This window comes from Syngnathus acus, chromosome 2, assembly GCF_901709675.1.
Source record: "Syngnathus acus chromosome 2, fSynAcu1.2, whole genome shotgun sequence".
In the NCBI taxonomy this organism is placed as follows: domain Eukaryota; kingdom Metazoa; phylum Chordata; class Actinopteri; order Syngnathiformes; family Syngnathidae; genus Syngnathus; species Syngnathus acus.
Genome location: NC_051088.1, coordinates 9,219,492 through 9,231,809, shown reverse-complemented (window position 1 = coordinate 9,231,809; position 12,318 = coordinate 9,219,492).

Below are 12,318 nucleotides of genomic sequence, written 5' to 3'. Positions count from 1 at the left end.
GTGACAGAGTTGCAAGAACACTTTTAAGATATGAAATATATAATTGTTGAATAATTTAACACCAGTGTGTTGTGTTAATTGTTAACACTGTCATTGCTTTTCTTTAACTAGGAATAAGCTTTAAATGACTATACTATCACGATATGAATATATCACGATATAAATAGTACATGTGTTTTATGGCACTATAACATTTCTTATGGCACTACAACACTTGCTTTTGAAATTATATTACAGCTGAAAATAATATTAATGCACTGAATGGGTTAAATGCTCACTGACATGCACCTCACATTTCAGAGGAGCACAGAACCTCTGCCAGTTTTTACGTTGGGCGCACAGGCGCCTGTCTGCAAAAGTAGTACTCAACTCTTTTGGTGACTCTCACAGAGTTGAATTAGACAAGGCAAGTGGTGAATCACCATTGTAGAGTATTTGTAACATACAAAACCAACGATTGAATTTTTTTTAATATTCTGTGTGCACATAAAAATTGTGTTTGTGTTTACATTTACAGTATATTTGTTATTATTTATAAAACCAATACTATGAGGAGGGTTGAGTGCCAGTTTAGTTGTTGACGTTCGTGCGTGACTGCTGGCCTGCATTTTGGTTTGTCATTTGTTTCTTCTCAACAGAGCAGTTCAAGTGTGAAGGAGGGTCACAACAGCATTTTCAGTTAAGACGTGATTGTCAGGGGACACATACAGGCAAGTGAAGTGAAATTTACTGCTTCATCAAGCTGTTTGGTTTTTGCTCTGTGGGCAGGCAGTACCATACATAACGCACGCACGCACACACACACACACACACACACACACACACACACACACACACACACACACACACACACACACACGCACACACACACACACACACACACACACACACACACACACACACACACACACACACACACACACGGACACGCATGCACTGCCTCCACTGTGCAAAGCATTTGTATCTTTAAGGTAAAAACCACATTGGTTTGACTTTACAGACCCAAGATGAAAGTCCACCTCTCTTAGTCGATGAAGGTCATAGTCTGCATACTGTATATGGATACATGTCAGGGAGCTGGTACAGCAGACAGCCGGTGGATTTTGCCTAATACGTATGTGGAGGGTGCTTAGGTAAAAGATGAATAGAGGTGATTGGGGAGGATGTGGAGTGATAGAACAGAAACAATGAAAAGAGCAAGGCGGGATAGAGGCTCTGTTACACTGCAATAGATATCATGTGAAAGCACTGCATATTCTTTTCTTATTTTGTCTTTTTTTCTATTGCTCTCACTGTGCAGGATGGATGGAGGTCATTCATTATCTGCCGGTCCACCGGGACCAGTATCTTCTTCAGCAGTTTAAACAACCACGCACCATAGCAGTGGGGGAGGATTCAAAGAGGGCTTGAGGTGCATAATTTGTACACATTTCCATTAGGGATGAGCAATTGGCTAAATTTCAGTTAAGGTATGGATTGGAATGTACCACATCGATTACTGGTGAGCACGTCTGCTTCGTGGGTCTGAGGCTCTGAGTTGGAGTCTTGGCTCGTTTGGTTTCACGTGACAAGACGTGTAAAATTTCAAAAATGAACGGAATAAATGAATTAATATGGAAATAAATGGCTTCTATTCTAGGATAAATTGGAAATACAAAATATTGAAAGTCTGAGTTTGATCGAATTTAATTGCTTGTATTTCCTTAACTTGAAACAAAATTAAATCACAATCAAATACTTAATAATGGCAGCTTAATGCTTCCATAAATCTGTGCCTAGAATAGGGGAAAAAAAAAGGTTTGTGTTTGCTTGAAAAACAAATGAATGACATTTTCAATTTCATTCAACAATTTGATTTTTGATTATTAAAGAACAAATGACATGGGTATTTAGTGGTGGCTATTGCTAATATAGATTCTGAAGTTAACTTCACAAGTGATATATTTTTGGCACTTGCACAAACCAAAAAGAAAAAGAAAGAACCGTCAATGCTCGGCTGCTTGACGGACCTAAAACATAACCAATGGGAGTCTGATGTTCACCACTGATAGCATGAAAAATTAGCAGTAACTAGTATGTCAAATAATACATTTGAAACTAAATCCTACCACATTATCACTTATAATGACAACATCAAAGTGACACAAACTTGTCCCTGCACTCACTAAGCTCGTGCATTCACATGTCGCTAACAATACATTTTTATTTGCTACAGAACACAGTTATTAATAACTTGTTAATTATGGTACGCATGCAGGCACACACACACAAATGTTGACAAACAATAAGTGTGAGCAGCAGTTCTACACCGCTTTTCAAAGCTAATTGAGGTTAATGAGTGTAAATGGTGAGTAAAAACCCATTAATGAGAGTAATTAAGATTACCACGTGTGAGACAAATTCAGTTGGAAATATGTACAGCTATCAGGGATGATTTTCTACCCCTCCAAGAATGAAATACAGCCCTCAATTGAGAATTTATACAACTCCATAAAAATAAAGTACCTCTTGGTTTATCTATTTGTTTTAGAGTACGGTTAGTAATGACTTTATCTTGGACAAGAATGAGATGGGGAGAAGCAAGAATGCTGTACATACACACAGCAGGTAAGAAAAAGCAAAGACAATGAAGCAGAAGGTGGTCGTGCATGAACTGCATCAGCTGGATTCAATGTCGAGGCAACAAGGCATGCCAAAGCATCGCACACTCACTTCTTGGCTTCAAAACAGACAGCTTAAGATATATCGAAAGATGACATCACCTCCATTTAGATAAAGGGGCGCCGGGGGAGGAAAGACTCCTCACGTCCTTGTAACGTGCCTCTGCAAAGAAGACAGACGTGAGGTTCAAACTTATCAAATATGTTGAGTTTTTATAGGTTTCCTCCATTTAGATGGACAGTTTTGTCCGTGAAACTCGGTAGCCATGACATGAAATGCCAATTTGTCGATTACAACCTCAATCTTCTATGGAATGGAAGGTAGCAAACCTGCCATTATTGTCTTAAAACTGAATGGTGAACCAGTGTGTGTGTGAGTTTGTGCGTGTAGTGTGTGTGTATGTTTGTGGGTGTACGTGTGTGTGTTTGAATGTGAGCGAGAGGGGGATGGGAGGCAAGAGAGGACAAGGGGGCAGAAATCAATACATTTTAACTGAAAGCCCTTGTGTAGCAGAAACAGAGACATGAAGTAGAAAGACAGGAGACAGAAAAGAGGTGAAGAAGTTCAATAGAGAAGGAAGCAAGGAGGAAAAGCCTGCCAATCATCTTGACCTTATTCAGGAGGATTCTGTTCCGTTCGCAAACTGAAGCAGTACAACTTACGTAGTTTTAACGGATTTGTGTACTGCAAACAAATACAATAAAAACACAACTGCCATGTAATGACGTTTCAGGACAATTAGTTCCACTCTTCCTGATCTCCATTTATTTTTGTTTACCCCAGTTGGTGAGCAAGGCGTTTCAACAAAATACATTTTTTGTTTGCCTTGTTTGTATTTTGTTGTTGTATAATGAAACGTGAAAACATTTTTGTATGTATGTGCCCTGTGATTGGCTGGTAGCCTTTTCAGGGTCTACCCTGCCTGCCCATCGCCTCGAAGACAGCTTGCCCAGGCCACAGCATGCCCGTGACCCCTCCTTTTTCCATTTGAATTGAAATTAAGTTATTGGTAATAATTAATTTGAATATAAGTATATTAAAGGTGAATTTTCACCCAACTTTTGGTGCCCCCTAGGGTCCACAGCACCCTCAGCATCTGCCTATCTTGCCTAATGGGCGACTCTGATCACTGGCAACCACTCTTCATGCGTGAAAGAGACAAAGGTGCTTTGAGTACCTTTTAGGTAGAAAGAAAGAAATCCAAATATTCTCGTGCACATTGCATCAATTTCTATCAGGGACAGACACATGTTACGCACTTAGCCAGACGCTAGTTCCACTATGTCACCGCAAACGACTTTACAGCAATATTCTCTGTTATTAAATGAGAGCATATTACCGTCAACTCTCATTTATAGCTGGAATGCAGTACACACCGTAAAAACTTTGCAATTAATTTCCCTTAGCAGAATGTGCTCATCTTCTCCTCCTTTGGGAATTGTGGAAGTGAGGCTGACAGAGCTTTTAAACAGATGGATGGTCTGTCAAAGCATAGCTGAGGGAGTCACACGTTTTAGTAAAGTCAGCTTTGTATAAGCAATACCTACTGTAATACAGAATTGATACAACCTGCCGGAATGATAGTGACAATTTTGAGTCTATTAGCATTTCAGAGTAGTCATTCGGGCAAAGTGTATGCTATCAAAACCTCTCAAAAATATAACTTCTTACATTTATCTGTAGACACAGTTTCTGAGAATGTTTAAGTAGAAACAGCTCATCAAAATACAGATTTGCAGACATTGAATAATGTTTTATGGACTCTTAACTGCAGGGAGTCAAGCATAAAAAGATTTGAAGCAACAGGGAATATCAAATATTCTGTTTGATTCCACAGATATATAAGTTTACTGAAAAAAACTCATCACACCTCCCCTATGGAGAAAAAGGGCAACAACTGGTGGTGCCTTTAAAGAGCCACATCAGCAAGGCCTGATGGACGATGTCCAACATCAATACAAGGTAATATAAGCACGCGCATACACACACATGCACGTGCACACGCGCGCGCACACACACACAGCACGCACGCACGCACGCACGCATACACACACACACACATGGACACGGTAAGCGCCTCCACTGTGCAGAAGACCACCTACTTACCTCCCTTCCAATTTCTTTATTAAAATGTCTTCCGTTGTTTTATGAGACTTGGCTACAATGTACACGGTAGGCTGACAAATTTGCCGATTTACTTTTAGAGTGGAGGGCATATTGGTGCCTAAAATGAAGCCAGAGGTTGGAAACATGCTTTTTAGCATTGTATGAGATAAAGCACCTTATTAGCAAAAAATGCAAAATTTATTCCAGAATGCAAAGTTTAAATGGATATGAGCAAAGTATAAAACATGTAAAAATACGTACGTTTCCACTTGTATGACATTCAGGCTTGTTACTTACAGCATTGGCTGTACAATTAAAATGTGACATGATTAACTTTTCCTTTCCACACCTTTATATGTAGATTCAGTAGGGTTTCAAATTCCTTCGACCCAGACCTGCCTGTTTGAATTCTCATTTCTGTCCTTTCCATGTTTAATAATTGTAAAAAGAACCCCATACCTCTACAGTAATTTTCTCTCTCACAAGATTCTTCAAAGGCCCCTTCGGTTCACTCTGAGAGGTATTATGAGTTGATTGATTGCTTCAGCCCTTGTTTACCTCCACACTCATTCGAAACGCGGCACAAGTGTTTTCAATAATCCCACAGATTTAATGGGTGGTAAACATTGCGATCTTCATCAAAATGTTGGCGTTTTGCTTGTTTATTTGCAAAGTGCATGTTCCGCTTGATTCTCTTGCTTCTGCAGGAGCCGTTCCAGTTCTGACAAGCACTGATTCATCCCAGCTGCAATTATATACAGTATATACAGTCTATCAATTTTATAATGACTCCTTTGCTCATGACAGCAAAAACACAAAATCATTAGATCCAACTTTTCGGTGTGTTTTGTCTTCACTGGACCTCCTGTTCTTTGTGAGAGAAGCCATCGTATTAGGGCCACATTACATGATTTTAAAAAACATTAAAAATACTGGGTTGTATTATCTAACCATGTATGTGGTTTTATGGTTTAATGTCCTTTACACATTATTTTGGAGTTCAACGACGTACTACAATGTGACGTCACTCGACAATGTCTTCCGTGTGGGGACACTTTATTTACAAGATTATAAACATATGTATATTTAGCTTCATAAATTTATCATTGCAGTGATTTAATTATTCAAAATAAATTCACATAACACAATGTGATTTGTACTTATTGTGTGAAGATATGCCGTCATCCACCTACATGAAATGAAAGAAATGCTTTTACTGATTGGGTAAGTCAGTGCAATCAGTGCTGCACAAATAGAGCAATGTAGCTGTAGTATCATTAAAAATATGAGGCCTGCTCTATGTATGCTAGTAATCATAATTAAGCTCCCCTTGCATTTCGTGTGCCCCCTCCCCTGTATGATAAAGACAACCTAAATTTGAGTATAGTACGGCAGTACAGTACAGTTGAAGTGTTTGAATGAATGGGTGTTCATCTTGTAAATGCATTGACAATGCATTGGAAACACACAGCCCTTGCCTTAAATTGAGAAATAAAATGACGTGATACATTTTGTTAGGAATTTTGTCTTTTAATAATTCAAAGATGGGTACAGTACTACAATCAAAGCTTGTTTTTGGTGCATGCACTCACAGTACATATTTAAAAAAGATAACAAAAAAATAAAAAATAGCATTTATAATGATGTAGTTTCACTTTCACCACAGATAATTTCAATTACAAATTACGGTCCTGAAAAACAAGGTATTCATGCATATAATGAATGAATGGATGAATAAATAAAAAAATGAGTGAGTAAATAATCAAAAAACAAACAAACAAATAAATAAATAAACAAACACACAAACAAACACACAGACACACAAATAAATAAATAAATAAATGAATAAATAAATAAATAAATAAAGTTGGCGTAACAACACTTTTCTGGACATAAATTGGGCCCTGATATTTTTATGTGCACGTATATGTGACGTGGGCGTGGGGTGAGTAGTTGGAGCAATCAATGCACAGCTACAGCTGGTTGAAGGGGACCAAATCCATTGAACAGTTGATTTGGTTCCATTTTACCAGCTTTAGCAAAGCATTTACATGAGCCGTTTGGGATGGGGAGGAAGTGGACCCCCAGACAGAAGGTCGCTGCAGATGGAGAACCCGTCTGGATGGACACCTGCAAAAGCGAGACAAGGAAAAATTATGTCAATTTATGTGGTAGATGCATCTAAACAAGCGTGCGCAACACACACACAATGCAGACACACAGTAAACAGCCGCTGATAAGTGTGCAGTTGCCCTTGATAGAATGCTTGTTTTGCAAGTATACAAAATAGAAGATGGAGTGAAGATGGAGAATGTAGATGAAGAAAATTAACAGGAATATAGAAAAGGAAAGAGCAAACAAGATGAAAATAAAATCAGGAGGTGATGCTTGTGTATGCACGCGTGTGTGTGTGTATGTGTGTACGTGTGTCTGTGGAGAGCCTGAAGAGATAAGAAAGCTACAAAAGTTGAGAAAACAATGAATTCATCACCTCAACTGTCAATAGCACTAATGAAGGCACACACGGGACGGCGAGAGAATTAACTCTGATGACCTCCAGCATTGTGCAACATTTGTTTTTAACGCGTACACACACACACACACACGCACACACGCACACACACACACGCACGCGCACACACACACACACACACACACACACACACACACACACACACACACCTCTGCATTTCTGTGGGCCATCTCGTGCTCCGCAGAACCCAGATGATGCACTCAGCACTCTCGCATTAGCGGGACGCAAGCCAATTGCTAAGCATTTAATCATTAGGGAATCAACCGTTCAAACAAAGTATTGACCTCACAATGCAAACTCTCAATATTTTCTGGTTGAATATGTAAATGGTGTTTTTTATGCCTGTGTGTCATTTTCAGAACTCAAATTTTTGTTGAATGTGTGTAAATAAACTAAACTAAACTAATCCAAACCAAATAACAAAAAGAATATAAAATATTTAGTGCTGCTTTCAGCAGTAACTGTTGTAAAAAATATTTGAAAAACATCAAGTGCTTTTATTTTCTTCCTGGTGTAAACCATCACAACTAACGAAAGCTACAAGGTGTGGAAATTGTATTTTCCATCTTTCATTGTATTTTTATTATGTGTGACGCTATTTTCTCCTGTGTGAAATTACATCGTGAGGTTGTTTCAGGGAATTATTGAGCATCTTTGGCATTAACAGAAATAACATTTTAATAACTATTGTAAAAATGTAAATAGATGAGGGGAACCATGAGTGCAAGGCACAGAGTCATGGACAGTTAAGTCAAACTGGACTGAAAAACTGAATCATAATATGAGAATAAACTTTTGATAGCTGTGGGATCTTTTATTGGATTTGCAGCAGCAGAAGCAGCTTTACACCACTCTGTTCCGTTCCATTTATAGCATCAGTGTAGTGGTTGACTTGCTTGACTTAGGTCAGCAGTTAGCTCAGTTCCCACTTGATGTTGTAAATGTGAATGGTTGTTTTGTCTTAAGATGTGCTCTGTGACTGACTGGTGCCCATGCAGTTAACCATAATGTCACCATGCAGTGGTTATGCAATAATCAAGCAAAAAATGAACAAAACCCCCCATGATGCGTCTCGGCATCTTTGTAAATAAAGGAGAGAAAATCTTTGTGGATAACACAAGGAAAATAGCAAATGCATAGAATGCTGAATTAAACACCGACACTTTTCTCTCAATGCAGTTCCCTCATAATAAACTGTGATAGATACAGCATCAATGTTTAGGCAGACACACAATTTAGAATGAGCGTGACAATACCTCCAAAGTCTATGCACTATTTATACTGCGTCATGTTTGCACAGGCAGGCTCCCTTTCACAGGCCCAACTGCACTGGAGGGATTGGCTAGCTTCATCTATTCCGGGTGTGTGCTGTCCACTGCATTCCTGCCCTTATATATAAAGAGGAGCGTTGGGTGGGGACAGTCTGACAACAGCAGGCGACAGGCGGGGCACGACGCAGTCAAGGGGGTCACGGCGAGAAGGTCAGTCGCGGTGCAAGGTATCCCGGGGGACCCGCTCACAGCGCAAGTGGCGTTACGGAACAGCTGCCAGCCAACCGCCGACTTTGCCACTTCCAAGTCGGTCCCACAGCAGACCCTGTCACTCTAGTTCACCTTCTTCCTTTCATTTCATGGCCTGACGCCAGAGCTCCACAAGCCCAACTTCCCATCACTCACACTGCTGCTCTGAGCGTCGGCTTCTGTTTTCCCTCCGCTTCCCTCCAGGCCCTCTCCCCTAATCAGACCAAGTGAACCTCAGCGAGCGACCCGCTGTTGAGTTACAGCATGGGTGAGGCCTGCGAACTTGACATTGCACCACTTCCTGTCACACTGCCTGCGACCGAGTGATCAAGAGGCCCCGGCAGAAGTGAGGCCACTTTTGCAAACTCGCCATTAAAATCCACTTAAGAAGGCAATAATCCTCAGTAATGCCGCATTGAAATGAAGCACATATAGACACGACATCCTAATGATGGTGCATGTCTGATGAGAGTGTCTGCCCGTTGGTAATGAGCTTAATGCAAAGCTTGCTATAGGAATGAAACAAACGCTGACCTGTGGTCAGGCTGTAAGCTTTATCTTCTTGGCCCTGTTGTATTTATTCTTGCTCAGACAAGTGCTCCATTTATACATATATGAACATCTGGGTTATTATTGCTGACTTTTGAAAAACATAAATGAGTTGAAAAAATAATTTTGAGTTAAAATGAAATTGTATGCGATGACCACAACTATAAAAAAATGAAGAAACCACCACAAAGCAATCAGTTCATGCCAACAAATGCCATTGTTCATGTCACTTTCTGTAAAAAAAAAAAAAACGTTTATATGTGACACAAACACAGAAAGCAGCATTGCTCCCAAAGGCTGTTCTTTTTTTAATTTTTTTATTGTTTAATCTTGTAGTGGTCTCTGAGTAGTGTTCTAAGTGAGAGCTACTTAATGGATCATGATTAAGAGGTTTGTTTCAGAAGCTAACAAATATTAAATAGGTTCTTCCTTGATCTTTGCACAGAAAATGCAAATATTCAAGGGGGATCAAACAATTGTTTGACCAAAGCCGCACTCTTCATAACACTAACAATTGTGCAGTCCACTGCAGACAATAGCAAAGTGGCTCCTCTTCCATCACCCGGCTTGTCCACCCGCCTGCAGATGAGAGCAGCACCCTGTGCTTGACTCAGCATTACACAGAAGAAAAAGGTGTGCTGAATCGAATCATTTTTATTTTTTCAAGCGGTTGCATGGAATAAAAGCAGCTAGAGTCAAATACATGTCTACTTATAAAATGTATTTGGATCCAGATGATCTTCGTGCAACCACTTGACAATGGAATTGAGAAAATTCATCACACCGATATTTTTGCTTGCTGAAGATAAAGCACGTCTCATGGATAAAAAATAAACTACAATAATGCATGCTGACCTTGCAAAGTAACTCAGCTCAAGTACTGAAATGGTACACGGAAAACGTATCCGTTATCATTTGACGGTCCTCTGTGGGTTATTGCATTTGGTGATAATGCTATCTGCTCTCTGGGCTCACCTGATTGACCTTGTGTCACTATTATGTGCGTGACACACTCCATACAAACTAACCCGAGAACACTTTTGCTCATGATCCTGAACAAGATCCTAAATGCCGCCACAGTAGAAGACCTTCGTGAGTTTTCCATACAGGCAGTGTTTACTTTCTCGATTTTACCTCGTAATGATTTAATCCTCACATCGCTTTCATTCCTTAACCTTTTAATCTAACGGCAACACCCTAAAGACAATCAATAGCTATTTAGATGATATATTTAATGAGATCCACTCCTTTTTGGTGCACACTTGTTCTGCCTTTCTTTAAGGATAATCACACTATGTAATTTATTTTTGTCCGATAAAACACCTCAGGCTTCAAGAGTCTTTATCATGTAAAAGGGTGTAAGCTAATACAGTAAAATTCTGTGTTTGCTGATACTTCCTCACATCAGTAATTTTGGTTATTAGACATAAGGTGTGTGTAAGAAGTAATGAGCAGCCTGAATGAGCAAGCGCACAAGGTGCACTGAGCATACGGCAATAAAAATGGGGGCTTTAATTGTTTTGCCAAGGAGATTTTCTTTGTAATCACATAAAATCACATAAAAGAATATTTAAACAGCAAATACAGAACAATGCACCTCGTAAACGGCCATGTATACAATCTATTGGCCTCAACAAGACAAATATGATATTGAAATCCAACTAGCCTTGACTCCTGCTCGGACATGTTGTCAACACACCAGCAGCCATCCATAACTTTAATGACAGAAATAAAAAGACAACAAAGACGAGAATAACAGCTCTGCCAACGTTGCCGTTGCTGCGATTTTATGTGTTAAGAAAATGCTGAGATGAAGGTTCAAACATGGTGGAAATGTTGTTGTTCAAAGATGCTTCAGGCAGCCAATTATCTGACGGAAGGCTCAACTCACATGTAACTATGCGTGTGTGTGGGTGCGTACGTTTGTGCGTGTGTGATAAAAAGAATCATTTTGAGATGATGGGAAAAGCGTCACTTTCTTTTGTGAAATGAGATTGGATTAAGATGAAGAAGGGCACAGACAAAGTTAAATGAAACAATCTCAGGTGCTGTATTTGCACGTTTCTCCTCTTTAAGACTTCCTTCACCGTTACTGGCAGAAGATGCCGTTCCATTTTGTCGGAGAGTGACGTGATGATCCACACTGGCCAAGCTGCCGCAACCCTGCCATTTATCTTCACCTTCCTGTCCGTACCGGCGACTCTGATTCGTACGCTGAGCACGCTCCCATGCCTCCTCTCCTTCACCAACACCTCCCTCCTTTCAACCGGCCACCACTTCTACTAATTTAAGCCTTGATTCATTAGAAGCTACATCGAGGTCACACACTTGATATACATTTTGTTCAATGTCGTTAAAAACACAAAAAGTTACTTTTATGACTCCCCCATAGGTACTGTGAAGTTCAATTGTGTATGCACTGGCAATGCACAGTTTTAGTTTTTCCAGTTTTAGTTCTCGCCTCGTTCTTATTGGACAAAAGGGGAGGGGGGGTACACCCCAAATCGCAGGGCCATACAGCTCAAATAATAAGAGATATTTTTTATGTCATATAATGTGTGATTGATTATCCCTCAGCATTCACACACGCATCCGAGGTTGCTGCTGCGCTCACTCGTATCACAGTTAATGGAATTTGATCCTGGCAAGGTAATGCACTGAGATCCGCAGGGGGGAGGCGGTGCATTCACTATTGTACAAAATGGACCCCATAAGTGATACAACAGCCTGAGGCCGGCACACGCACTCCCGCTGTTAACACTAATAAAGGCTTGTGCTTCTTTTCCTTCTTCTGTATACTAAAGCTCCAAGTTCTGCTGCATCTTTGATGCTGATTCAGCGCTTCTTGCAAGTGTGGAAAGCTCACTTGTACAGACGGTAATCCAGCTATCATATACTGTAATAGTCTCAGGGCCACAAAATGGAAGCAATTATCGCAAAGCACACAGC